Source organism: Pygoscelis adeliae, unplaced genomic scaffold, assembly GCF_000699105.1.
Source record: "Pygoscelis adeliae isolate BGI_AS28 unplaced genomic scaffold, ASM69910v1 Scaffold546, whole genome shotgun sequence".
NCBI lineage: Eukaryota > Metazoa > Chordata > Aves > Sphenisciformes > Spheniscidae > Pygoscelis > Pygoscelis adeliae.
Window position 1 is genome coordinate 252,333 of NW_008824951.1, and position 5,140 is coordinate 257,472.

Below are 5,140 nucleotides of genomic sequence, written 5' to 3' on the forward strand. Positions count from 1 at the left end.
GGGGGCAGGGGCAGGGGGTGAGCAGCCTGTGCCCATTCCCAGCTGGCCTGAGCTGGTGGAGTGTTTGCTTTCCCCATTTCCCCTTCTTTTTCCTCTGCCTCTCCAGATGGCTCACTCTCAGAGGCGAGTCTCTCCAAAAAAAAAATCACGGGCATCTAGATGCTCCCGTAGGATCCACCTTCAGGACGTTGCATCCTTGCTCAGAGTTTGCCATAAAGACCCGTGGGGCTGGTGGACACATTCACACTAAGTGTCATGCCGGCGTTACCTTGGCCGGTGCCTGCCAAAGGCTAAATGGCTGATGTTCGCTGCTGTTGGTTCCCGTGGGGGAGTGGAGATTTGGCCTTGGATGGGGGAAGGATGCCCGCCTCCTTTGATCACAGGCGCAATGTTTCATAATCTCAATTTCTTGTCAATTGATTGCCAGATAGAAGCGACAACCAAAGAGGGCCCCAGGCGTCTGCAACTGCCACTCATCGTATGATTTTAACTCTCCCCCTCTGTAAGTTTGCATACTTTCTTCTTCTTGTTGTTGTTATCTAAAGAAACTTCCTCTCCCTCCCCCTCCAAAAAGCCTCCTAGAAATCCCAACACCCTTGTCAATTTGGTATTCAATGTACAAATAGCTGAGAAGGGTTAATGCATGATTAATAGGTGTTTTATTAAAATGGTTAATCTGTCATTATAGAGTCCAAAAGATCAATAGATTTCTTATAATCATGGCTTAAAATCATCTTTAGCGCCACTGCTTATGGGCTTAAGACCCTGGGCAAGTTGCTTAGGGGACCTGGGAGTCTCCTGTTAACTCCTTCTAACCCTTCTGCCATCTGAAGTGTGACCCAAGGTCTCCTGCAGACGGAGGAAAGCTGACACAGGGCTGCACGTACTGTTATGCTTACCATCCACCTTATTATTTATGGGTATTAAAATTGTCACACCTGAGCGACAGAAAAGGGAAATGGAAGGAGGGAGAAACTGGGAATGCAGCTGGATAAATGCTCTTTGTTACTACCATCAGCAGCACCTGAGCAGAGTGAGGCAAGGACATGGCTGGGCTGTCTCAGATCCATTAGTGCCGTTGCAAAGCGGCGAGCATTGGCCAAGCATCGCCCCATCGCAGCCCTGCTCCTTCACTAATGAGCACTGCCTCGCACGCCGGGGTGAGGCGGGGAGGTTCCAGCCTTGCACGGAGGTGAAGCCACGTGCCTGGTGTGAGGCAGGGTGTCGGTGGCCAGGGAGGACCAACCCAATGCCACCTGAGTCCCATCCATGTCCTCAGCCCCAGAGGCTGCTTTCCTGGCAGCTGGGTGTTGTTGGGTCTGGTTGACCCAACCCTTTGGGATGCCTGGTCCAAGCTGCTTTTTGATAATTCCGGCAATACCGTGACAAATCCCAGAGACACTGAGCTGCCGACCCCCAGCGCGAGGTCTCTGCGGGAGGAGGTGCTGTTTAGACAGGCTGACACGGGAGCAGTTGAGCCAGCGCAGGCGGGGGGGGGCGCAGCCCCCTCACTGCCCCCTCACTGCCCTGCAGCATCCTCTCCTCCGCCGCAGAGGAGGGATCCTGAGGTCACGCGAGGGGTCTGTGGTGGAGCCTGGATGGCAACGCAGAGTGCCACAGGAGCACCATGCTCTGAGCACGAGGCAGGGCAGCTGGCACCGGCGAGTGTTCCCCGAGCAATTCTGGCTATGGGATGTTGCTGGGTCACCCATGCGGTGGAGACCCAGACCTGCTGCCTAGTGAGCGGAGCAGATGTTGGTGTGCTGGGACCAGTCCTGGAGGCCTGAAAACCCTCCCTGTGCCTTCATTTCTCCCTCGCATGTGTGCGGGATGGGCAGACTTTTGTGCAGCCCCCGGCAGCACAAGCCTGCCCAAGGTTGGAGACCCTCGCTGGGCGGCTGCTGGCAGCTGCTGCTCTCTGATAATTTGGCTACGCAGAGTGCCTCCGCCGCAGCCCCCCTCCCTCTCCTCCTCGCCCTGCATGGGGGCTCAGCCCCGCTCCCCACCGGACTCTGCTCCCTGCCCAACCCCACAGCCCACGCCAGCCAGCTGGCCTCAAACCACAGTTCAGGTAAAATGAAGGCAAGTTCATACCATTACTTTCCCCTTCTCTTCCCTGCCTGTCCTGCACTCATCCTGCTAGGGCTGGCTTGAATAACTCCCGCCCAGCAAGAAATCCCAAGTCTGTGGGTGCATGCCCGGCACGGGGGTCCCAGCCTGCCAGGAAGGTATCGCTGCCTCTGCCTCCCACCCCCACCAGCACTCAGCGTGGGGCTGGGCAGAGATTTTCCAGACCCCCTGGGTCCAGCCCTCTCCATCCCTGCCTCATTGCTTATTTCTGGGCCATTATGTTCGACAGGGAGAATTTGTTTCTGTCCAGAGCAGATCCCCGGACAGTCTCAAACCTCTGAGGATTTATCATCCTGAGCTTTTGTTTGTGGGTCTCCAGGACCCTCTTGCCCCACAACCGAGCCCAGATGCTTCTCTGTCTCCTCCACGGAGCCTGCTGCCCCCCAGGAGCACTGACCCCTCTCTTCCCCCATGGATGCCCAGGTGTGCAGGCTTCCCCGCACCCCAGTCACACGCATGCCTGCAAAGGCCACTGCTGGGGACAGGATGCTGCCGTCACAGTGGCAGGGGACATGTCCTACCTACCGGGAAGGTGATGGCTGTGGCTCCTTCTGGCTTTGTTCCCCAGGGCTGCCGAGGGAGGTGGCCCAGGGCAGGGCACGCTGGGCTCCCAGCACAGAAATCCCCCAGGATCCATAGGTGACGTTCAGCCTGCCCTGGGACTGGTGGCAGGGGAGCCTGGGCTCATCCCCCCCGCAGCCCCTAAATTGCATCCCTGCTTCCAGCCCCGCTCCATGGCAGCTGAGCAGCTGGGAGGGCTGGTCAGAAGTGAGGGGTGAGCCCGCTCACTTGTCTCGGGAGTCAGCACTGACGTCCCCTCATATCTAATAGAGCTGAAACACTGGCAGCCACCTGTGCCGAGTGACGGCGGGGTGACAGCAGTGGCGGCGCAGGTGCCAGCGCCGCTGGCTGCACTCTCCATCTAAGCAGACGTTCGGCTGCCCCGCGGTCGTGGTGGTGAGGATTTGGGGTCACTTTCAACAGGTTCAGGTCTATCAGGACGGAGCTATTGGCTGGCACAGGGAGCGACTGGGGTCGCATTTCCAAATTGCCAGTGCTGCTGCGTTAGATGGGGACCCCACTTGCCACCAGCCCCCTGCTCGCTCTCCTCCTGTCCCAGAGGCCACTGTGTCAGTGACAGAAAGCTGCTCTGGAGGCCGGTGGAGTGTGACGGAGAAGGAAAGGGGTGCAGGGCTACTCCACCAAAGCGCCGCCCCCGCAGCCTCGTCCCCTCCCCGGCCGCCCACATTCCTCTGCAGCAGCACCAGGAAGGGGGGGGACCAACCTTTGGCACATTTATTGACACTCCCTGAGTTCATACTGCGACTCTACAATCTTTCCCTGAGATTATTAAGAATTAATTGATCACTTTTATATTCCCCCCGATACCCAGTGCTGCTTTGCGACAGGCGGCAGGAGGAGGAAAGGGAGACGGGAGGAGGGCGGGGTGTGTGTAAAAAACACACTGATAAATGTTAATTACTCTTTTACAGCCCTTGTCAAATTCCAAAGCAAGTCGTAAATTCATTAAACTCTAACGGATTAAGCACATGCAGCTTATTTAGTCGCCATAAACAAGATCATTTGGATGTTGATTTTCTCCTTTTTATTGCTGCAGCAGAAAAGGGGAAAAAATCAGATGCGGGAAGCAGTTGGTGGTTACCAGGGCGTCAGAAAAGTTTGGATTTATTTCGTATCTTGTTTTCTTGCTCCGTGGCAGCTCTCTGTAGCACATGGGTCCTCAGGTTGCGCCTGGGCAGCTTCTTGCCAGGGAGCATGGCCTTCCCAGGAGCTGTGTCTGTGCCCCAAGCGTCTGAGTCTGCATGGACAGCCCTGGGATGGAGGGGCCATGCTGCACAAAAGGTATCCGTGTCCTCTCCATGCCCCAGGGCTGCCTTCTTAGTGCTGAGGCTCTTAAAGACCCAAGCAAGGTCTGGATGAGCAGACATGGGATGCTCAAAGACCTTTCGGTGGTGGTTTTGGGCTGGGCTGGCTGCTCTGCACTCCATCGTGCTGGGAGGTCTCCAAGGGTAGGTTGTCTCCAGCGAGGCTCAACCTGGCACCTGAGATGCAGGGGTCTGCTCTCAGCCATGCTGCAAGGGATTGTGCAGACAGTTAGCATAAAAGCAGTTCTGCTCATTCTGGGATGTTTCAGCCCCATTTAAGTGCTGTCCCCAAGGTTCTGGCTGTGCCCAAGCGAGTGGAAGATGTCCCCAGCCAAGCCCAGCCACGAGGGAGAGGAAGCAGGGAAGGGATGCCGTGCTGGCAGGGAGGGACAGGGCACCTTCAGCTGCTTTGAACACAGGGACGTGGCCCAGGGTCTACCGACCCGCTTGGTGAGCTTGCCATCCTCTACGTGCACATGTTAATAATTCAGGCTGACCTCCTGAGCTGTGGGAGCAGGGGAAGGAGAATGAGAGGAGGGTCATGGAGATTAATTAATACTCAGGGCTCTAATTACGAGTTTCTTCAACACTGGGCATCTAATGAGGAACAGGTGCTGAGGCAGCCCCGAGTCCTGCTGCCCCCCAGCTGGCCCTGCTGAGACATCTCCTGCCTCCTTGCAGGGATGGTTTTACTGGGAGAGGGATGGGAGTTAGCCTCCAGCCACCGGCATCTCCCACTTGTGGCTCTGGGGCTCCGGGCTGTGTGGCTGAGAAGTTGACACCCTGCTGTGTAACCCCGTCCGCACCTTGGGCTGAGTGCTGGAGACCTGCTGCCATCCCCAGCATGCCCAACTCCCTGCCTCAGTCCAGCACCCGAGCATGGGACGGGGGCAGGAGGTGGCCTGAGGGACCAGAGGACCTTGATGGGTGTCACAGCCTGGTTCTGCGCAGTGGAGGGTGCTCCCCGGGTCCAGTGCTGGCAGGGGCCCTGGCACTGCTGGCTGCTGGCTCTGCTGGTGCTGGTTAGCCATCTCCAGCAGTGCGGGCCCTGGAGCACCGCTGTGCTTCTTCAGCATCTCCCAGCCTCTGATGAGGCTGTGCTCAACAGCAGCTGCAGGCAGGCC

General features: G+C 57.4%; 1 protein-coding gene across 1 annotated transcript in view; it reads left to right on the forward strand.

The window, feature by feature from the left end:
- The window catches only part of LOC103918306 (E3 ubiquitin-protein ligase Rnf220-like), a 163,352-nt gene that overhangs the window by 87,700 nt on the left and 70,512 nt on the right, over positions 1-5,140 (forward strand). The window lies entirely within an intron of this gene.